The sequence below is a fragment of the Phyllostomus discolor genome, chromosome 6 (genome assembly GCF_004126475.2).
Source record: "Phyllostomus discolor isolate MPI-MPIP mPhyDis1 chromosome 6, mPhyDis1.pri.v3, whole genome shotgun sequence".
NCBI lineage: Eukaryota > Metazoa > Chordata > Mammalia > Chiroptera > Phyllostomidae > Phyllostomus > Phyllostomus discolor.
The window spans coordinates 118,712,017-118,735,477 of NC_040908.2; positions in this window are offsets into that span (position 1 = coordinate 118,712,017).

Here is a 23,461-nt window from a genome sequence, read left to right on the forward strand (position 1 = left end):
GATAGGAGGAAGAGAGTTTGCAATGGAGGGTGGGGGCCTGGACAGTCCCTGACTGGAGCCGCCACCACTTCCCCAGAGCCCTGGCAGCACTCGGGGAGGCTGGAGAGGAAGCCCACCCAGCCCAGGCCCGGCCAAGTCACCTCTAGTCCACACCTGGAGGTGGGCAGGTGAAAGCTGCCTCAGCCAGAGTTCAAAGTGAGACTTGTCTGAACATGTCAGCCCGGCTTTCCCTGAGCCCCGGGTGTTGAGGGAAGAGCATAAGGGGGAGTAGAGCCCCTGTCCCCAAGTACCCAGCATGGCCACTGGCTACAGAGCAGGGGACGGTCTACCTTGATAACGAGGCTGGGGCCTGATCTCCCACGTGGAGAGTCTCCTTCTAGGGCTGGGTGCAGGGAGGGGGGCTATTATCAGGAAGCTTCTTTTCACCAGGGTTGGAACTTGTCAGGAGCCAGTTGGGTGTGGGCCTAGCTTGGCAGCTCCAGGACTGGGTTCCGATGCTGTTCTATCTCAGGCACACCTAGTGTGTGCCCGGCCCCCGGGGGAGCCTGTGCATCAATGGGCTCATCCAATCTGCACAGCCACCCAGTGGGAGAGGAACCATCACTCCCAAGGATCTGATGGGGAGATCGAAGTGCAGAGAGGCGAAGGGACTCACCCAGATCTGCTAACTCCCAGCCCGGGGTTCTCTGGAATTTTCCTAGCTCCTTCTCCAAAAGATAACGTCCATCTCTTACAATCTCTGAGCTAGGGAGCAAATGTCAGTGGGCAGGAGCCTCTGGTTTGGCTTTCGTGCTTTTTGGAGAGAGATTTTTTTTTATTGAGAGAGAGATTTTGGTTGGACCTGCTAGCCCTCACTTTCCCCATTCACGGAACGGGCATCAGTACCAGGAGCGGTGCCAATAAAGAAATGCTGCCTGTCAGGGTGCGGCGTGGCTCATGTGCTGTTAGCGCACGCCCAGGGCCTGTAGCCCAGGAGGGGCCCTGCAAAGGTTGGTTGGTATTTCAGGACGGTGAAGGGAAGGGGCAGGCGGACCACTGAATCTTCAGCCTCCCCGCCTCCTTTAGCACCTGCACCCCTTGCCTCTTCCTGACAAGGTCCTCAGCAGCGTGTGGGCGCTGCCATGGGGGTGTGGTGTGCACACTCGCATTCCTGCGTGCCTGTGCTGCTTCTGCCCTTGGGCCAGGGCCCCCATGGGCCTCAAGACCATGTCTTCCCTTCAGATCAGGGCTCAACCCTGCCCGTTCTGTTCATGGTGCCTGATTGCTTAATGAGCTTGGCACCAGGGTGTGAATAATTGCACCATAAAGTATGTAAATCTAATCATAACAGCACTGTGCTGGGCAACTCGCATTCTCTCAGCTCTCAGGTGCCCTGATCCCGGGACGGAACTTTGGTGGGAACCACACCCCCAGCCTCCTCGTGCCTGTCTGCAATTCTAACCACGGGGTGTACCTTGGCCTCAGTGATTACGGTTGCACGCATGGCTCCTTCCTCCCTCCGCCTGAGTCGCACAGTAGTAATGAGGGAGCAGCTATGGAGTCCTCACAGTATGCCAGGCACCGTTCTGATCGTTTTACCTGTGTTAAGTCCCTGAATTCTCCCAATATCCCTGTGAGAGAGTCATTATTGGCTCCTCTGTTTCACAGATGAGGGAAGAGAGTCTCAGAGAGGTTTAATAACTCGCCTTACATCACACAGCTGCCAAAGTGAGAAGTCGGGAAGTTCTGCAGGAAGGGAAACAGAGGCACAGAAAAGTTGAAAAAAGACTTGCCCAATGCTTCATCATAATTTGGGGTTCACCCAGCTGTCCTGGGACTCTCCAGCTGTTTCAGGTCTGTGAGGGCCTGAGGGTCACCCCGACATGAGACTGTACGGCTGAGCGTGTATGTATTGGGGGTGTGGACCTCGGCTTCATTCTGGGAAAGTCAGGGGAAGCAGCCAAGGCAAAGAGCTATTTTAAGGCCTCCCCTGCCCGCCCCGCTCCCCGCACAGCCCCTCTGCTGAGCCAGGCCGCAGTGGCCCGGGGCCGGGGCCAAGCATGGAGAGGTTTGTTCCGAGAGCAGAGGGAAGTCTTGGCTCCAGAACATTCACACCCAATGAATTACTTCAACGCTAGATTAGACTTGCAGGCTTCAAGCAAAGTGATAATAGGGCCCAATTAAATTAATTTATATGGACTCTATGATCTGGGCCCCTCCTTTGGTGGTGGGGCAGGCCTGACCCACCGCTCCCTGGCCCCCAGGCCCAGCCCACGCTGACAGTTCTGGAAAGCGCTGGGGGAGATGGTTGTGGGTGCCACTGTGGAGGGAGAGGCCAGGGTTGCTGTTTTGTTTTTTTAATTTTTTTTTCAGTCTGATGTGCAGGTTAGAGAAAATTGCCCTAATTAAACAAAGACTGCAGGAAGTGAATTCCTGGTTAGAGAAGGTGAGGGCTATCGGGTCTGGCTGGGGACAGACTCCCAAGCTCCCGGGGAGAGACTCAGAAGAGGTCATTTGGGGAGGTCCTCAGCCCGTGCCCAGACCTCTGTGCCTCACTCCCTGAGGCAAGGGGACACGTAGCTCTCTGTGGTGAGTGGGTGGGGAGGAGGCTGGGCACCTGGGCTACAGGCTGCCTGATGAGGCTGGGCTCTGCCAGCAACTTGCTGGGTGAAGGATGTACTTGAACCCGTCTGGGTTTAGGGTGAAGCCCTGCCTCATGGGCTCAGAAAGCCCTCATCACCCAGCCCCTGCCGGCCTTGTCTGCCCCATCTTCTGGCCCTCTTCCTTCCTTCCACCTGACTCCCACCCTGCGGCGTCCTGGCTGGCTGCTTTGCCGCCCCTCCGCCCCTTCCCGGGCCTTTGCCCTAGCCGTTTCCCAGCCCAGGATGTCCATTTCCCCCGCTTTCCCTAGAGAGCGCTAACCTTTCTTTATCCCTGCCCTTAACGTTCCGACGTGGTGGGCTGCCTCAGGGCCTGTCTTGCCTGGAAATGGTCTTCTGGAGGGCAGATCTGATCACCCTGGTTGCCCAGGGACCAGAGGGCTTGGCACAGGGGCTGTGTCGGGGGAGGTTAGATAATCGGGAGCATCACCTGCAGCGTTAATGCTGTGACTCTGTCACGGTCTCTAGCCCAGTTCCAGGCTGACGGCCCCGCTGCGTGGGCTGCACTGGGTGAAGAGCATGGTGCCTCATTCATGCAGCTCAGCCACTGGCCTGCGACAAGTGACTTCCTTTCCCTCAGTTTCAGTTTTCCATTTTGCAAAAAGTGGGACTTGCTGCCCTGCATCTGGTGCTCGGGATTCCAGCAGTTTCTGGTATAACTGAGCTGAGCCGAGGCCAGAGCTGAGGCCCTGAAGCTGGAGGTGGCAGAGGTGGGCTCTCCGAGCTGAGGGCCAGCCTGCAGGCTGCAGGAGGGATTTCCCTGGAGCTGTCATCTCCTGGGTGGGCGGGGCTCACTCCACTGACGTTTATCACGTGCTCAGTGTGCTCAGGCCCCGCCTCCACTTCTGCCCAAGATACTCCACTTTGGGGTTCTGGCTGCCATCTGCAGGACTGGGGACATCTGCCAGGCCTGCATGGCTCTGAGCCCCAGAGAGCCCCTCAAGGGTCCTGGGGGTAAGGAGTCAACCTCCATTCTCCCCTGACCCTCGAACCCCACCTGTGTTTTGAATCCAGACTAAGGAGCTTGAACTCCACCAAGAAACGTGGGGTCCAGGCAAAGCAGGAAATGGCCTGGTCAGATGGGGCTGCAGGCAATAAGCCTGTCCCGAGATGCCTCCACTCGGGGTCCCTGTGGGCAGGCCCTGGTACCCCGGGCCCGGCCCGTCTCTTTCCCCGCGTGGAAGAACCGCTCTGTCTCCCTCAGACTTTCCCACAAGTCGTTGACTCTGTAGGGCAGTGTGGGGCCAACCGTGGAAAAACCTCCCTACCCTGCGCCCCATCCCCGAGGAGGCAGGGCCTTTTTGGGGCTGTAAATTTATTGCGGAAGCTGAGGGCTGGCGCCTGCTGCAGGCAGCCTTTGAACCTCAGCCTCACACTCAGCACCCACCCAGGGCCTTTCCTCCAGCCAGCCGGAGGAGCAGGCCCGGAGCCAGAAGATGGAAGGCCTTCGTGGAGTAGGGGGCAGGAGCCTGGGTAACTCCCGCTGACCCCCAGTTCACCCCTCTAGGCCCCAGAGATAGGCCCTGCTAGCTGAGCTGTAGAAACCGCTGCCTTGCGGGGGGAGCCTGGGCCGGCTCAGGCCCTGCCCCACCACAGACCTCCTCTTCATCTTTCTCTGGTCAAGACATCTAATGCGATGGGGACTTAGAGCTTGGGATCCCATCCTCCCAGTTCTGCCTTCTTGGGCCTCAGTTTCCTCTTCTGCAACAGCAGGGCAGTAATGTCACCTTTAAGTTTCATTGGGGGTCTAATGTTCCATTGTGTTCCATATTCTGTTCTGGGCCCCTCCTCTGGGCCAATGCCAGGGTCAAGAGAGATGCCGGGGACCTGCTGGTGTGTGGGGATGGGTGGGTGTGGGTGGTGGTGGGGAGGGTGGGGGCCAGAGGGTGAAATCCAGGGAGCCGAGCACGAGCTCGCTTACGCTGAAGCAGGGAAGGCTGCCCGCAGGGGTGAGAGTTGGACTGAGGACTGGAATTAGTGACGCGTTCCTGTATTGATTGGACAGACACCGGAGTCTCCTGTATGTCAGAAAACGTAGTGGGTGTTGGGGGCGTCGCATGTGTGAAACAAGAATGAAGAAAGACATTGGACATGGAGGGAGGGCATTCTAAGCAGAAGGAGCATGAGGTGAAGGTGGTGACTCCTGAAAGAGCACCACGGCTTTGGAGAGGGACAAGATGATGCGTGTGGCCGAGGAAGGGGAGCGGTGAATGCTTCCTGGAGTGAATGGCTTTGGAACCAGGGAGACACAACATTTGTCCCAGCTCTGCTCTTCCTGGCCGTGGGACTTCGTGGAAGTTGTTCGACTTGTCTGAGCCTCGGAGTTTGTAGAAAATGCGGTATAATTTTTGCTTCCTGGGGTTGTGAGAATTAGATGAAAGAAGGTGGGCACCAGCGTCTGGCCCAGGTGAGCAGGTATAACCACTGGGGGCACCACAAATCAGAGGACCTTGCTATCAGCCAAAATCTTACTATAGAAGCAGTTCCTAGGCGGGAGTAAGCTCCCTATCATAGGAGGTGTGCCAGCTGGATGGATTAGCTTCATCAGTCAGGGAAGCTAGAGGAGGAGAGTTTGAACCAGGGACCTCTGAGATCTTCCAGTTCTCCGGTTATAATTCCACCAAGCACATATGGCCATCTGTCCCAAGCTGTCCTTGTAGAGGTTTGAAACTAGCATCCTTGTCCCCTGAGTTTGTTCTGCTCCAGGCTGACCTGGCCCAGAAACTTCTTCCTTCTCCACATGTACTGGGTTTCAGAACTCTCACCTTCCTGGTCACTTCCTCTGGCCTCAAAGTTTCACTCCCACACTGGTCACCACTCCCTAGGAATCTAGTTAATATGAAGTAGATTGAGAAAATCACCTCCCTGGATTTGGGCACAATATCTCTATTGATGTGACCAAACAGGTCAGTGGTTGTTTGGCAGCCTGCCTTCCATTCAGCTGCAGCAGGGAGACCCACCCACTTTGGCTAAATGTTCTCAGACATCTCAAGATTTTTAGCACAGAGCATTCCAGAAAAGCAATAAATCCTTGTAGGATAAATGAATGAAGTGTCTGACTTTTGGCTCAGGCCAACCCTGAGAATGGAAATCCGGAGAATTAGAGGGCACAAAGGGATCTTCACAGCTGGGGTCCGTGTTGCAGTTTTTCCCCGGGAGCTCAGAATGCTTCCTGTCTCCCCATTCATCATCACCCCACCCTACTGGTTGCTTTCTGTCTTCACAATACACCTCTGTGGAGGGTGGAATGGCAGGCTAATAGACTCATGGAGTTGCAGGTTGTCAGCACTGAGGGGTCTCTACAGAGGTCCAGTTCAACCAAGGCCAGAGTAGAGAGAGGCTGGTAAGGTTTCCCAGAGTCACCCAGGGAGTCGGTGATGGAAGGCAATGCAGGAGCGTGTTGGATGATGTAAGTGTGGGTGGCCCCTGGCCCTGGTGGCACAGCTTGCTCACCCTATTTGCAAGGTCTCCTTGGTTAACCCCATCTACCACTACCCAAGAGCCCCGCAGAAACCCAAAAAGTCTCTGAGTTCAGAGACCCTGGCAGAGTCCCAGACCTCAGACCTCACTGGAGGACACTGGCAGGGGACCACGGGAAAGCTCTTGCCGGGCTGGATCGCAAGGCTGGCACAGGGGGAGGGCCTCCAGTTCAACTTCCAGTTCGGACTTGGCCCCTGTTCCCTGTGACCCTAAGCAGGTCCCATCCCCTCTGCTGAGCCTCAGTTTCCCTATCTGAGAAATGATGGTGCTGAACTGGACTCGAGGCCTCGGAGCCCTCACCTGCTGTTTGTCTGAGTGCTTTAACAGGGGGAATCTGTGCTCACCTGCAGCATTTCCTGCCTTGGCACACGCCGAGCCCCCTACCTAATGCTGGGGTCCCAGGCCTGCCCTCCAGGGAGAAATTGCCGTGATTTAAGGTTCCAGATTTCCTGGACCATTAGTGTCATAATACTTTATATCTGGGCCTTGATTGCTTTTTAATTAAAAACGAATCCCTCCCAATCCCCGGGTTTACGTGCATCTCTGGGAGCCTGCAGAGGTTCTGCTCTGCTGCTGCTTGCTGTAGCCCTGCTCTCTGCTCTCCGTTTCCTCCCCGGAATCCCCAGATCCCCTTGTTTTAGGAAGAGAAGTGTCTGGAATTCTTTATGGACTCTGAGTTTGACTATTCTTTGAGTTAGGTGCGGAGGCTCCTAATTGCCTACCACAGATGCCCAGCACTCCACATTGGAAGCCATCTGAGCAGGACAGGAAAGAGGGGTGGCCCAAACCAGTTTTGTGACCAGCACTCACCTCCAGCCCAAGTACAGATGTGGTGGGGGCTGGCAGGACAGGCTTGGGGTGCAAGGACTATGCTCCCGCTTTATGGCCAGTCCTGGAGTTTGGGGGGCAGAAGGACGTGTGTCGGGTTCTCCCCTGAAACACTGCCTGAAGCCTGGAGGCTGGAGCGAGGGTCGACGCTGCCCTCCCCGAGTGTGGCAGGCAGAGGGAGAACCGGGCTTCCTGTGCGCCAATGTGGGTGCTCTGGCAGGAATGGGGCAGATCACTCAGCGAGGGCTAGTGCGAGGGCTGCTGCCTGCCATGGTCAGGTGACCCCCAGTGTCTGCCAGGAGTCGAGGGGGAGTGGGAGACAGCAGCTGGAAGAGGGGGCATCGCCCATGTCCACAAATTGTTTCTTCGCCAGGAGAGAGGATCACTGAAAAATCCACAGTGCCCCCACAGAGAGAAAGTGGGGTTTTAGACATTGCCATGGTGAGCACGCCCCTGTGCCAGATTCTGGCAGCCCCGGGTAAGTCCTGCTGTCTTCATTTTATGTCTACCCTCCCCGCTCTGTCCATTCCAGATGCGACTCTGAAGGCAAGGGTGCCACAGTAGAGGAAACCCACTAACCCCTTTCCTCTTCCCGGTGGCTAACTCTGGAAACGGGCCTGAGCTGAGGGAGGAGGAACTTTGAATTGTGTATGAAAGTGACCTACTCAGGTGCAGCCGATACTTCCTGAAAACGAGACTGTCCCTTAATAGCGAACATACGGGGTCTGGCAGAAGTAACGCCTGCTTGAGTGTGGTCAGGAGGGTAATAATATGGGTGTAATAATCTAGTTTTATTTGAACATTTCACCTAAAAAGTCATACGGCGTGATTGAATGTGATGTTGTTATGTTACAGAATTATATGCTTATGACTTTGTAATGAAAGATTTTGTAATAAAGAGGGGCGTTCTCTGTGCCAGGCCCCTGCAGAGTGGGAGGACTGAGGTCCACCCCGGGTCCCTTTCTGGGCTGGAGAGGAGGAGCCACCAGAGCAGGTTTGAGAGACGTGGAGAAAAATGAAAACGTTTTTATGTGCGCGCCACAGAATCCAGCTGTCCCACATGGCAGTCATGTGTGCACTGTGTCACTGACTCTCAGCCACTGGCAGGGGCCGGTTTTATCATTCCCAAGTTACAGGTGAGAAAACGGACATTCAGAGAAATCCAAGGCCTTGCCCAGGGCTCCTTGGTTCAGGCTTTGAATGGACTCCAAGCTCTGGATAGAACTTTCTAGTCCCACATCTCTTCTCCCCTTCAAGCTCAATCCCCAGAGATTCTGATCAGGAACAGGGGCCCAGGACTCTGCATTTTCACAGCACCTGGGAGATTCTGGTGCAGGTAGGTGGTCTAGAGAGCACGTGCCAAGAATGGTCACTGGGCACTCTGCAGCCAGACTGCACAAGCTGGAAGCCCAGTTCTGCTGCTTCTTAGTTGTGTGACCTTCAGGCAGGTTTCTTCTCCCCAGGCTTCAGTGTGCTCGTCTGTAACATGGGCCGATCCGGGTGCCCACCAGAGAGGGCTGGTGTATGTGACCTGAGTCGGTACATGGAACTGAGCTGGTGTATGGAACTCGGTGATATGTCACATGTGATATATAGGGAGTGAACACTCCACTAATACTGGTTGTTCCTACTGTTATTAATATTCACAGTAGTGGCGGTGCTGTGCATGTAGTGAAACACAGTGGGCCCTGGTCTACCCGGGCCAGGTGGAGGAGGGCCTTAGAAATCCGGTGGGGGAGTTTGAGGGGGGCTGCTGTGTGTGGGCGGAGGACAAGGAGCTGAGATGTCCATCGGAACCAGGAGACTGCCAGCTGGACTGGAGTCAGCCCCAGAGAGAAGTGGCCCTGGCGACGGCAGGGCGTGCCGTCCATTGGGCTGGCGGTCGGCGCCGTCTTGCCTGGCGGGCCCACAGGGATAAAAGAGGAGCACCTGCCGGGCACCTTTCTCTTGCTTGATCCTCACAACCACCACATGAGGTGGGAGCAGCTGCTCGGACTACTCTCACTACAGAATGAGGAAGGACATTGGGAGCTGGCCTGCTGAGCTGCCTTGCTGAAGGTCGCCGGGCTAGTGACAGGAGCAGGATGGAACCCGGGCCAACTGGAATGCCCGCACCTCTGACCTCAGCTCCCCCACAGAGGGGAAGCAGAGGGGCGAACCTTCCGGATCGCCCGCTGTTACCCCTCTCTGAGAACCACACCGGGGTCAGCTGGGTCTGGGGACGAGGCAGTCCTTCAGCTCACCTAGCACGCAGGTGAACAGTCTCGCAGTGCCTTCTAGTGGGACCTGGCTAGGATGAAAGCCACTCCTTGAGTCTCTCGGGCCTCCGAGGCAGCAAGGCAGGCCAGGGGATTTATCTCATGGCCTAGTTCCATTGGTTTGGGGAACCTGGCAGCTTGTCCTTTGGTTCCAGGGCCTGGTTGCTCCTTGGTGAGCTCGGGGGTCCCAGGTCAGAGGGTGCCGGGCGGTCTCAGGGCTTGCAAGCTGTGTGTACTGACTTTACGGGGCTGCCGTGTTCGCAGGGCCCATAAAACACATCTCGAGTCTGAAACCCTCAGAGTTTCCATGTCTCCCCGGCCCAGGGCCAAGGTGAGGGGAGCGAAGAGGCTCAGGAAGCTGCACTTGGTGGGCAGCTCCCCATGCTGGCGCCTGCCCCAGGGTGAGGGCCGGGTGTCCACGGGAGCCAGGTCCAGGGCAGGCGCCTTCCTGGCATCTTATCAGTCCTCTGGCAGGTGGGCCACCTGTTTTTTAAGAACGTTTTTTATTTGTTTTGGCTTTGTAAAACAGCCTTACACTCTCATTTTATAGTAGATGAAACCAAGGCTCAGAGAGGGGAGAGGACTTGAAGGACGGGGTAGCCCTGGGGAAGATGAGAATGAGAATGAGCGTGTTCTGGGGGTCACCCCACCCCCAACTATGGGGGGGGGCGCTTTTACCTAAGGAACTGTAGCCAAAGCTGAGGTGGATTTTTCCTCCACTGGATATACAAGAAATAATGTAAACATGTTTTTGGGCTGCAGAGCAGGGCAGATGGGGCCGGTGAGGGCACTGAGGGGACAGGCCCTGCAAGAGGCCCACTGGTGAGCTGGTGGCAGGCTGGCCTGGGCAGTTCAGGCAATGAGGAGCTCTCAGCAGGCCCCACCTCCTCTGGACCACCAGAGGGGTCGCCTTTCCGCAGGCTGGACCTCTGGCCAGCAAGCACTGTCCTCCCCCCAGTGGAAACAGCTCTGGCCCCAGCAGCTCTGTGGAAAGAGTCTCAGGACCAGAGACACTGGGTCCTCAGGAGGGACATCTGCAGTGCTGGACAGTGCCCTCCAGAAAGCACCTGGTCCCCCTGTGCCATGATGGGGAGCGCACGCCTCCCAGGGCAGTGCCTTCATGTGGGGCTGTTCTGCCTGGGAGAAGGTTCTTGCAGGCACTGGTTCAAGTGTTTATCTCCCTGTGCTGCCTTTCTATGGTTTTGCCCATCGAGACCCCACTCATTCACTCATTCATTCATTCATTCAGCAAATATTTGTGAACCCAGCGTGGGCAGAGCCTGCGTCTGCATTCCCTCTGCTCTCTTGACCTCTCTGGAATATGAGCGTTCTGACAAGGCCCTCCTGAGGCTTCCCCCGGGGTCACTGGTCAATCCTTTGTGTGCTGCCCACTTCTTGCCACCTCTGAACATTTACTGAGGACCCACAGGACGCTGTGGGCAGAGTACAGGCAGAGCCCCAGGCAGGGCACGAAGGGCTGGGGTACAGGTGCAGCTCGGTTTCTGCTCCCTCTGTGGCACACACATACCCCCTTCTGTATAATGGGGGGTTCAAAGCAGGTGTTCATTCCCTCCCTCCTCGTCGAAGCTCAGCACAAAGGCCACTTCTAGTCCTCTAACGCCCCAGCTCAGATGCTTTTGGTTCCTTCTTTGGGGATGGCTACCTCCTCCCAGTATGGTCACTGGGTGGGTCTAACCTGCCCTGGTGGGCCCTGCAGTTCACCTGCACCCCCAGTCCCTCCGTCAGCCCGGGCGGAGGAGGCTTCGGCTCAATGAGGGTGAACTGGGAGGTGGTGGCCCTGGTTAGGGTGACAGCCCATGCTCCCGCGCTGCGTGGTGGTGCTAGAACCCTGACCGCACAGCACAGGCCTTCTCTCTGTGACCCTGTGCAAGTTTTAACCTCCCTAAACCTCCATTTGTCCACCTGTGAAATGGGAGAGGAGGAGAGAATGAGAGAATACAACGGTCTCGTTATTATAGGCACTCAAAAAGTGGTTGGTGCTGTATTTCATTTCCCCCTGCAGGCCCAGAGGTTTCTGCATTTTACAAAGGCGTGGTGTATTCTGTGACGACGTGCCCATAGCCCGTAGAATGTGATTGTTCACCTTACCCAGTATTGGCTGAGGACCCATTCCATGCCTACTCTGTCACATTGGGCTCCTACCAGTGCACACCAGGCCTCAGGGTCTCCACGGGGTGGGGGCTGGGTAGGCTGTGCGGCCAGTGGCTGGCTAGTGGTGGTAGACAGGCCTTGTAATGCCCGGTTGCTGGAGGCCTGGCACCCACACAGGCAGGCTCAGGGGGGCCAGGCCGGCTGCCAAGGGTGGACAGGCTTGACTGCCTCCACCCACCCTCCAGCCCTGGCCCAGTTAAGAGGTTCTGTCCCACTGGACTTGGAGCCCCTGGGCTGAGGAGCTCATGGCAGAGGGGAGGCCCTGACTTGGGACAGGCACTGCTCGCGGAGCACCCCTCCCTTTCCAAGCCACTCAGTTCATTCTTCAGCCCTTTCCCGAGCCCCTGATGTGTGCCCGGCCCCAGCGGGGGTTTCGAGCATATTCTCTCACTGACTGGTCACTGACCTGCAAGATGCAGTCTCGTTTGTTCTTATTGTAGAGACAAGGCTCAGAGGAGGGAAGGGACTTGCCCAAGGTTACGGTTACCGAGTGGGCAGGCTGCGGAGTCAGGATTTGAAGCCGGCTGTGTGATTCCGGAACGCAAGCTCGCTCCTACCCCTGTACCAGGAGTGAGGACGTCCTTCCCTCCCTGGCTCCCTGCGGCCCATCATCATCGCGCACGAGAACGTGCGCTGTCTGGGGAGGGGGCTGGGTGGGTCTCTCAGGATCCTGCCCTGGAGGAGTTCCTCACCTGGTGGGGAAAGCAGGCAGCTGGTCGTTACTCCACAGGGGAGGGCGAAGCGTGAGGAGGACTGGGCTGGGTTAGAGGACGTGTGTTTGGGGGACCCTTCATTCAACACGCTTTTGTTAAACCTTTAGGTTAATTTGTTTCTAGCCCACTTCATTCCAAAAGGGAGTGGCCTGCAGACATATATGGAGTTCACCAGTTTTTAAAGAAAGAAGGGACAATAAGGGCAGAAAAAATACAAGGATGCGAAGGATGAGGTCGACCACAAGCTGCCCTCTGGGAGGTTCTCTCTACTCACCAAACATGAGTGTTGAAGAAGCTCTGGGAGTCCTAGGATGCATATGGGGCAGCAAGCACACCCATGGTTCCAGCGGTTTTTCACCTCACTTTTCGTGTTGCGTGACATTTTCCAGATGAACTCTTGGGCAGAACCCCGGGGAAATCTCCAATAAAAGGGAAAGTGCACTAGTTGAAGGGAGGTGAGGGGGCTTGGAGGCTTAGTGGCTCGGCCTTCCCTTGACCCTCTTGGCCCCTTGTGGGGCCCCTCTCAGGATCCAGAGGGCTCAGCTAACACCATCAAGCTACGCCCATCTTTGTCTGTCCTATGAAAAGCAAGGAAGCTAGGGGGACCCAGTAGGGCTGGCCCTGAGCCCAAGGCAGATTCCTCTTGTGGGTTGGAAGTTCTCCTCCACGCCAGGCTCGTGCTGGGCACTGGGATGCACATGAGTCAGACACACCTTGCCCAGGTGCCTCCCCTCTGGTGGGAGAGACAGGTGTGTGACAGGGACACTGGGGGGCTGAGCCAGCGTGGACTTGCATCTTCCCCATGTCTGCCTCCATACCCCTGTGTGTAAGTGTAAAATGGGCAGGAACACTGAGTTCCATAGGAGGTGGGGAGAGCGGGGGCAGGAGACCCTGACTGGAGTCCTGGCTAGAGCCGGAGGACCCAGTCAGGAAAGTCTGACGCCCTCGAGCACTCACCGCGTGCCAGGGAAGGTCCAGTCCAGTTGGAGGGGGGGGCTGAAACTTGTACAATTTCTTTAAGAAAGAAAAATATAAACAAATACAAAATTAAGTACAAAAGTAAATATTTATTTAGAATGAGAAAAGTGACCACAATCACTAAAAATTTTTAAAGCAGAGTAATATCATAAACATCACCAAGTCAGGAAAATAATATGATATTTTTCTTAAGTGCCAGAAATAATTATATAACAATTTTTTTGTATAATTTTGGTCTACATACTCTTTATTTGCCTCCTCCTATTACAATAACTTTTGCAACATTTATTTTCTGTGGAAAGAATAGAAAGATAATGCAGTCTTTCCTCTTGTACGATAGACTGAAGCCAGTTTATGGTCATTACTGATAGTTGAGATACATAGAACATGCAACTTTAGATAGAAATGTCCTGTCTGTTTGTAGTACTGCGAAGACTGTGCCTACAAATATAGGCCTTCTGGTAAGTTCTATTTCACATCATTCTCATCCAGGAAAAAAAGATGTATTCATAACTTTGAATTATGTAGACTTCATTATCAGGGACATGACCGACAGGGGAGGGTTTCCGTTTTGACTGGGGCCAGTTGTCCGCCTGCACTCTGGCACGTCTGATGCTTGAAGGGATATTCCACGGGCTCGCTTCCAGCTCCAGACGCTTCAGCCTGGTTTCTTGTCCCCTAGCCAGCCATGCGCTCCTGGGGCTGGCTCCAGTTCCGAAGCCCAGTGGGTCAGTGCAGCGGGCAGCAGAGGTCTTTATTCAGGAAGTTGCTCCTGCCCTGGGAGGGCTAGCAATAGCTGCACCCATCAGTGGCGGCACAGCACATAAATACACAGCACTTACCCCAAATTGCCATAAGTGCAGCCTCCCCTCAGCTGCCCTGTAGCCAGTCCCCAAAATGCCTCAGCCACTCGATACCATTGGACAGGACAGGAGGCAGGCTTTTCAGGGTGGAAAGAAACAGTGCTATCAACCCTTTGTGGCTAAAATATCTTATTTTTTACAGGGTTTTACAAAAATACATGACCACTGGGACACAATTTGAGAGTATTTCTCAGAGATGGGACTAATGCAGACAGAGGACCCAGAAATGCAGACTTTTTTCCAGGTAAATTTGCCTTGGTGCCGACAGTGTTTTCCTTGGTCTATGTGTCTTATCTCAGAGAATCTCATAGCTACCCTGTGAGGTAGGGTGTGTGTGTGTGTGTGTGTGTGGTGAGGAAACTGAGGCCCAGACAGATGAAGAGAGAAGCCAAAGGTTATGCAATGGGGGACAATTTTGAACTTGGCACCATGTAACTCCAGAGCTTGCGCTGGTAACTTTGCTCTCCAGAAGCTCATAGGACTGTTGTCAAGAGATGGAGGGATGGGTGAAGAAAGGGATGGATGGATGGAGGGAGGGAGGGATGGATGGATGGAGAGAAGGATGGATGGATGGATGAATGGATGGATTCCTGTCTTATCCTCTGACACACTGATTACTCAGCTGTTTTCCCTGCTAGACATAAACTCCCCAAAGTCAAGATAGAGTTTGATGCTTCCCTGGTCTTTAGAGCTCAGCGTAGAACAGGCCCCAGAGGGTGAACTTAGAAAAGGGCCAGGCTGGGGACAGAGAGATGAGTTGACTCAGTCCCTGCTATCAGGAGCTCAGCAACAGTATGTGGAAAAACCACAGAGTGGGCAGAGGTGATGTGTCAGAGAGCCACACCCACTGGGAACCAACACAGGGTTCTGCTGAGAGACATCTCGCAGGAAAGTCTGAGTCTCTCTCCCTTCAGGCCGTAATGCAGCCTGCAGGGGATCCTTGCAGGGGATCCTTGCAGGGGGTGGGGGCTGGACAAGTTGACCTCTCAGGCCCCCACACCCTGCAAACTCATTTTTGTTCTCTCCTTTGCTCTTGAGGCATTGCCAAGCTTCCCTCTGGGGTTTCCCAAGGTGTCTAGAGAATGAGAGGCCCACCCAGGTGGTCCATTCCAAGGTTCAAGAGCCGGAACGGACAATGCCAGATTGCTCCAAGCCAGCTCAGTTTCGCTTGAGGCATTTTATGGGCCCAGCCTGAGTAAACACGAGCCCCATTAATGCACTGGGGGTTCCACCTCTGCTGCTGTCAGTCTCGCCTCCCAGATCTGCAGGCGCCAGAGCGTGAGGCCCAAGGGCAGCTTGGAGAAGACACAACCAGGGCTGAAATGACCACATGGCAAGGCCCTCGGACACTTGCAGACTCCATTCACAGACTGGGGGCTGAGGCTTGGCAGTGGGGAGGAACAGGGGCCCACTGAGGCAGAGCCAGAGCTCCAACCCCTGCCCCCAACCATGCAGCTCATGGTGCACCACCACCACCAACGCACACAGGCCCTGCGCCCTGGGGATGGTGTTTTTCAATCCATCAGTTGAGACACGTGGTCTGATAATAGCTGGGTTCTTACGGGAACAACAGGAGAGAGACTGTGAAATCAGAATAGCCTAGAAAACTCCTGGGTTCTGCTCCCTTTGCTCATTTATTACCCGATTCCTCCACTCACTCCACACACCATTTGTGATGCCAGCTCCACTTCAGGCCCTGAGCTGAGGCTGGGGACCCCGAGATGAGTCAGACCTGGCCTTTGTCCAGAATGAGATCACAGTCTGGTGGGGAGACAGGTGTGGACACAGGCAATGACAATGACAAACCGCTGTGCTCGGTACTGGGGCAAAGGGAAGCTCAGGGGCTGTGGAAACCCTGAGCAGGGGTCCCTGACACAGCCTTGGGTCAGGAGGGTCAGGGAGTGCCCTGGGAGGAAGGAGAGGTGAGGCCTGCCCTAAATTTTGAAGATGAGGTTATCGGGCAGCTGGGCTGTGGGAAGGCACCGAAGACAGAGGGAATAGCACATGAGAAATCATAGTCCTTTCAGAGGGTAACACATATGGTTTATTATAAACACTTAGGGAGTATCTTTTGAATGAATGAATAAGTAAAGGAATGTCAAGAAGTTTGGTGTGACTATTGTTAATAATACTATATCATATATTTGAAAGTTGCTAAGAAAGTAGATCTTTAAAATTCTCACCACAAGAAAAAAATTGTAACTATGTGTGGTGATGGATGTAAAATAGACCCATTATGGTGATCACTTCACAATACACACAGATATTGAATCAAATGCCTGAAACCAATATAATGTTCTATGTCAATTACATCTCAATGTAAGTAAATGAATACAGGCTGCGACCATGGCTATGCTGCGGGCAGACACAAGTTTGGTGCAGCCGGGGGATGAGAGGTGTGGGGCAGCTGAGAGACTTCGGTGTTTTGTCCTGTTTCCCTTAATGAAACTGTGTTAGCTGCAGTATTACACGAGACAGAAAAGTGTGCACGCCACAAATACACAGCTCAATAAATGGTCGAAAGCAGACTCACTGGAATAGCCACCACGTAGGTCAGAAACCGAACAGTGCCTTGTGCTCTACCCAGCCACGACCTCCTTCCAAAGTGACTGCCCCCCCCACCTTCTGTCACTGCAGACTGGTTTGCCTGCTGGGTTCGGGCTTCTTAGTGCAGTGTGTGCCCCTCTGCGTCCAGCTTCGTCGGTTCAGCACAAAACATGAACGAGTCATTTGTGGCATTTCCTGCAGTAGCCGTGGCCGGTTCCCACCCCCTGCTGAGTGGCGGTCTGCTGTGTGGACAGAGTTTGTTGGCTTCCTTCAGTCAGTGGGCCTTTGAGTGGTGCCCAGTTTGGGGCAATGAGGAATAGTGCCCCTATGGCCATTCCGGCCCATCTGCATGGGACATGCCCAGCAGGGTGGGGGACGCAGCCTGCGTCAGCTGATAGGGAACCGTGGCTCACCTCTCCTCCCTGCGCTGGGTGCAGTGACATCATGTTGGTAGGTCAGCACCACGACGAGGTTATTGACGGCACAGAAACTGGCAGTGCTTGTTTTTAGAGATGCTCGGTCAACATCTACCTGCCCACCACGAGCTGTACCCCTCAGAGCGGATGCTGGGTCACAGGGCATAGTCAGCTTCAGCTGCCCACAGTTTTCTGAAGTGCTGGTGCCAACTGGCCCCCCTCCCACAGTGTGTGGGGTGCAGATACTCTGCCTCTTCTCTGTGGAGAGGCTTCCATGAGGTGGGGTTGCCAGACCCTGTGGACAGGTTCACAGGGGCGGGGAGGAGAGGTGGGATGCTCAGGGAGCATCCAGGCTCTGTCTGGGCTTCTGGAGGTTAGGGGGACACTGTGGACCATGAAGACGGTGGGAGAGTGGACTTGGTGGTGGGTAGGAGGTGGCTTTCGGGCGGGTTGTGTCTGCAGGGCCCATGGAATGTCAAGGATTAGATGCTTCATCAATACCCCAGACTCCACAGTGGTACCCCCGCCTTGTGACCTGATCCCCTCCATTTCTCCCTCCTTCCTCGTCTTCCCCTTCCTCTTCATCTCAGTTATGTGGATACTCACAGTGAACCCAGGTTCCGTGCCCCATCCTGGCCCAGACACCAGGAGCCACTCTGACTCAGTGTGGGCCCCAGGACGAGGTCCTGCTCCTGTCTGGTGTCAGTGTCGCCTTCTGTACCGTGGGAGATCCAGGCTGGAGGACCTCATGGAGGTGGTGAGAGGCAGCCCTGCAGGCTCCTGCCGCTGGGGCCTCTGGGCAGTGTCACCCCTCTGGCCCTTCCCAGAGCGAACTGTTCACTCAGCACTGAATATTTGTTATCTGTAGCCTGCTTATTAACTAAGGCCTGTACGGGGAGAGGGTCCGGGGGTTTGCCCAGGTCCACACAGGCTTGGGAGTGGCCAAGCCAGGATCCCAGCCCAGGTTGGGGGCTACAGGATCTGGCTTTTTTCTATCCAGACTGGCAAAATCTTAGGATAGGGGCAGGGCATGCTCACCCGTTACCCCAGAGCCCAGCCCAGACCCTAGCAGGGAGAAGATGCTCAGTGGAAATCTACTGAATAAAAGAACACTCTGCACCTGCCCTAGTCCTCTGTGTAGGGGAGTGTTCCTTCAATCACTGCATTCACCTGTCCTTCCATTAACCCAACAGGCAGGAGTCCTGGGATCGAGCCTGTGGATGAGCTGGGTGCGTGTGTCTGCAGCGTGGTGTGCAGGTGGGGGTGGGGGTGGGGGTGGTAGAAGTGGGTGCACAGACTACGTGGAGACCACTGCCCATTCCCCCACCCTGCCCCCCCAGTTCTCTTTGAAACCAGGAAGTGGTTTACATTTTCAGAAAGAAACGAGCAAGTTTTGCTCATTGGGAGCAGATAGCTCTGGGAAATGGCTCCAGGGGAAATAAGCCACAGGGATAGAGCGGGGCAAGGTGGGGGGCTGAGGCCAGAGCCAGTTCCTCCCCCACAAGGCGGGCAGGTGGTGGCCGTCGGGCTGACAAATGAACTGACCTGTCCCTTCCTGACACTGTTGAGAGATGCCTCACCAGGGGGGATTTTCTGCTGAGGAGACGGCTCCACTGGAAGAAGTGCACGTGGGTCGAGCTGGAGGGGGAAGGGGGCCCAGGTTCCTTTCAGCACCTCCAGGACCCCACAAATCAGGGCCAGCAAGGGGAAGGTGAGGCCCACTGCTGGCCTGCCTGGGAGGCTGGAGCAGGGGTGTCACAGGAGCTGCAGGAGGGGCTGGAGGCCACTTGGAGATTGGAGTGTTCCTTCAATCACTGCACTCATCTGTCCTTCCTTTAACCCAACCAAGGGCCCTGCTGGGAGTGGGGGGCTCGGAGGTGGAGCTCCAGACCTGGTGTGGGGCAGGGGGTAGGGGGACTGGCTGGCAGACAGTAATGCATGATGCACAGGCGCCCTGTGGCAGGTGAAAGAGGCCAGTGTGGGCTGGGATGGCCCGGCCAGTCTCCCGGGAGGCAACTGCTATGAAGGGGAGTGGGGAGGTGCGCTAAGCAGGAGGGATGGCGTGGGGAACAGTAGGGCACAGGACTGCATGGATGGACAGTTATGGGGTGCAAAGAACACAGGAGGTGACACACTGGGGGAGGGGTACATTTGGAAGACCCCTTAGAAATGGCTCTTCCTCTTTGAGGTCGCTGCGGCCAGGCACTGAGCGTGGTGGGGTATCTGCCTAGCTCATCCAAACCACACTGCTCCCTCTGAAGTAGGTGCTGATACTGTCCCCCTTTGACAGAGGAGAAAACTGAGCCATGTAGAGACCTGATGAGCTTTGAAAATCAATGCCAGGGATCAGGACCCAGGAGCCCCTGACTCCAGACTCAGGACCATCACACCCTGCTGCTGCCTCTGCCCCACGTTTTAGCGGTCCCAAGAAGACAGTGGGACCTGGGTTGAGCTCAACCATCCTGACCGGGCCTCCCTCACTGTCCCCTCCACCTCTGGGCGCTGGAAGAACTTCAGAGGTGCTGAGCTGGTAGAACAGGGAGGACCCCAGTCCCAGTGGCTTCCTTGTAAGAAGCTGAGAGCTTCGGAATCCTTGGAATGTGCGTTGTCTCCAAAGCTCCAGGCTGGGAGGTGATCCCAGGAGGAAGGGCTCTGAGAACAATGGAGCCGAGGAGGGGGCCTTTGGAACAGACAGGGCTGGGCTGGGCTGGGGCTGGGCAAAGCCCTCGGGGTGCAGGTGGCACAGGTGTAATTGCGGATGAGACAGGGGCAGCCTCTGTTCTCCCGGGCCTGTGGGTGCCCTCCTTGTGCAGGATGTTTAGGGACACCCAGATGTCCTGCTCCTACTGGCACTGCAGGGCCCTGGCAACCTGTGGTACGGGCGTGGTGGAGACCATCTCACTGCCGTGCAGACAGAAACTAATCTCTGCAGCACGGATCGCCACAGTCACTGTGCATATGGGGGACACACATCCTGATCTGGCCACGCCCGGGGGTCCCAGACCTCAGGTGACTCCAGGAGCCCAGCGTGAAGGGCCCAGACTCAGATCTTGCCAGCACAATGTGAGCGGAGCTGGGGGCCCAGGCACTGTGGGGACCCAGTGTGGGGAAGGTGTGAGGGAGGCTGCCTGGGAGACGGCCTGGATGGGGTCTCGAAGGGCAGAGATGAGCACACAGGAGCTCGGGGAGGAGGCGTGCTGGTGGGCAGGAGCTTTGGGGCAGGAGAAACCGCATGCACTCAGTATCAGAGGGCAGATGGGACAGGGTGTGTCTCGGCCTCCAGCTGAGGCCAAAGCCCTCAGCCCAGTGTCAAGGAGAAGAGAAGCCTCTGGCTGAGGGAGGTTGCTTGCTGGCCACTCAGGGTGGGTGGTGACTAGCCCTGTCCTAGGCCCCGCCCACAGGGGCTCTCCTAGACTGCAGACCGCACCCCCAAGCCTGCAGTGCGCTGCAGGTGCCTAGGCTACTGAACACTGGTCCCCCTCCCATCGCTGCCCTGTGGTGGGAGGCCCCACCCAGAGGGGCAGGCACCTAGTGGGCCATCCTGATGCTCTGTCAGGGTTCTGGGATCTCACCCCCCAGCTGTTCCCTCAGGGGGACCCCCCCCACTACCACAACGCATCTCTGCCTCCTTTCATGGCTCTGTGCTGCGCCCTCCATGCTGTGGACACAGAGCTCCTTCCTAGAGCAGATGTGTCCTGTCCAGGTGCCTCCTCATCACCAGGCCCCCACCCAGCCTTCAAGCCCATCTCAGTCTGCCCCAAATGCCCTCTGCAGTCCTGTCTCCTGCCACTTCTGGCCCCACCCCACCCTGGTCCTTAAGCCACACTAGGGACACTCTGGGGCCCAATGGGGCCACGTTTCCTTGGGCTCTGAGCATGTCGCATGCTGTCCCCTCTGCCTGGAGTTCATCCCTCCAGGGAACGTCTCCCTGGTGCCTCTTCAGTGCCAGGATCCCCCCGACAGCTGCCCTTGTGGGCCTGTCTGTCTGGGGTGGGGGTGGAGTCTGCACCCTCTGGCGGAAGTATGACAGAGGCGGGGGGGCGGGGGAGCCTGGGAGGCCCTGTGGCATGGTTCTCATGAGGCACGTGAAGAAATAGGCCACAGAGGGTGGGCTGGAGGGAGCCGTGGAGGCCTGAACGAGTGACCCCAACCCCTGGGCCTGTTGCGGCCCCAAGGCCCTGCAACATTAGCTCTCAGCACCCTTCAGGATCATGCATCTTGGAGAAGTAGGGTCACAAAAAAACACACTGTTGGACAAATGTGAACCCTAATGTCCAGAGTGGACCAGGGACCTCCGAAGTCACAGAAACACAGGTCTTCCTGGTCTAGCCCAGCCCAGCCCAATCGGATGCACTGGCGCCCCCACCCTCACCCCAGAGGCCCATCCTAGGAGGAGGCTGGGGCCATAAATAGATGGGACCAACCCTGGGCCAGGGTTCCCAGTGAATGCCCTCCTGGAGTCCCAGAGCAAACAGGTGCAAGGGCCACTGGCCTCCCCAGCACCACCCCACCCTGCCCTAGGCCCACCGCTGCCCATCCCCACCTGGGATCTCTGGGAGGAGCAGGCGGCAGCCTTGTTTCCCTGGTCTGCCTGACATCGTGATGGCCCCTATAATCCCTCCATGGTGCCCTGCCACGGGCCGCTTGTCTGAGCAGACCACACCTCTGCCCCCACCTGGAGCTCTGCTGGGATAGGTGCACTGGTGCCCTGAGGTTACATATTGACAGCAACTGGAAGATAAACAACAGGGGAGCCCCCACACAGGTGTTCACTCACATTGTTCATCTGGACACTTCCGCCATCCAAAGGGTCAGCAAACAGAAACTGAGTCTCTGAGGAGGTGAGGGGCTCACCCAAGGCCCAGTCACAGATGCCAAGTCCCGGGGCCCTTGCCTGGCACCCTTTCCTCTGCCCCCAACCCGTACACTGAGAGGGGAGTTTCCCACTCACCGCCGTGGCCCCATTGCTGAAGACATGGCTATTTCTTCTCCCTGCCTACCCACTTCTCCGTGGCCTAGCTGGAGGCAGGAGGCCAGGGTTCTCGCCAGCCCCCCGGACACGGCAAGCTGTGCAAGCCTTAGACTCTAGGCTGCTCTGAGGACCCTGTCCTGGCTCTAGCAGAATTCTCCCCTTCCCACACCCCGGCCTTCACTTCTTCACAGGGGCCCGGGGCTGCTGTCTCCCTCTGCTGTGAGTGGGAGGCCAGGAGACAGTGGACAGTCTCCACCCAGAGGACCAGCGCAAAACCCAGGACCCCTTTGTGAACTGCTTGAGTACAAGAGAAGGCAGTAGGTGGTTCTGGGCCTGGGTGGCAAGAAGCAGCGCAGGACTGGCCACAGGATGGACAGGGTCTGGCAGCCTGGCTGGTAGGCCCCAAAGTCCCCTGTCGTACTTTGTATCTTAGGAAGTCCTGCCAGCTCCCAGTGTTGGCATCCTCATCTCTAAAGGGACGATAGTGGCAGCACCTACTTCATGACTTTGGACCAAGTGTGAGGGCTCATAAAGCACTTAGCAAGTGGCTGGCACTTAGTAGATGCTTAGTAAGATACAGCCAGTATTATCGTAAGTGTTGGACAGGGCCAGCTTCACGTAGGAGCAGCCCCGGAGCTGGAAGCTGGGCCTGATTTAGAGACAGGGTGAGTTCCTCTCACTGAGCATCCTTGCACATCTGCCCCTCATCACCTCTGCTCTACACCTCGAGGGATAGGCTCGGTTTTCCTGCTTGTAGGAGTAGGAGGGGGACTTCAGAGAGGGGGTGTGTCCTACTGAGGCTGCATGGATTGGAGGGGTAGGACAGCCACACCCCTTCCCCAGGAGGACCCTGGTTTGCCACATTTCCTGCAGCCCCTCAGGCTCACCACCCCCAACTTCCCGGGGTCCCTCTGGATATGTGGGCTTTCCCAGGAGCTGCTGGCGCCCTCCTCTCGCCCTGTTCTGGAGCTGTCTTCTCATGCCCGTCTCACTCCCACTACGGCGCAGCTGTGAGCTGTCATTTCAGCCTTTGATGACAACTTCACTTGTGCCTCGTTGCGTTTAGGTGTCCCATCTGGCCCCAGTCTTCTCCCTCAGCCTTTGTACTTGACTGGGGTTGGAGCTGGGTCACCCACTGTCTGGGCCTCCCCGACAGGTGTGAGGCTTCAGGCAATTCCTTCCCCAGCCACTGCCCCCTCTTTCACCTCCGAGTTCGCAGGCACCTGCTGAGTGGTCTTCGGTGACAATGCATTCCCTCGGTCAGCAAATATTTGCCACCCGGGGGTTCAGCTCACCTGCAGGCCACCCAGGACAGGAGCAGAGGGAGGGAGAGTGGTCTGGATCCAAGAGTGCAAGGCTGCAGAGGATGCCAGTGTCATCTCTGGTGCATCACCGAGAGGGGCAGGGGCCAGGACCAGGGAGGGGACATCCTGCTTTGGAGAACTGTCCCCTCAGGGCTCCACAGACAAGCAGGTGCTGGTCCGGAGGAGACAAGCAAAGTGGGATAGGTCCTCAAATGCATCCTGTGAAGTCTGGCTGAGTGGCGGGGCACCCGCCTGGGGAAGGGCAGACTTCAAGGTGAGGGTAGGAAGTTG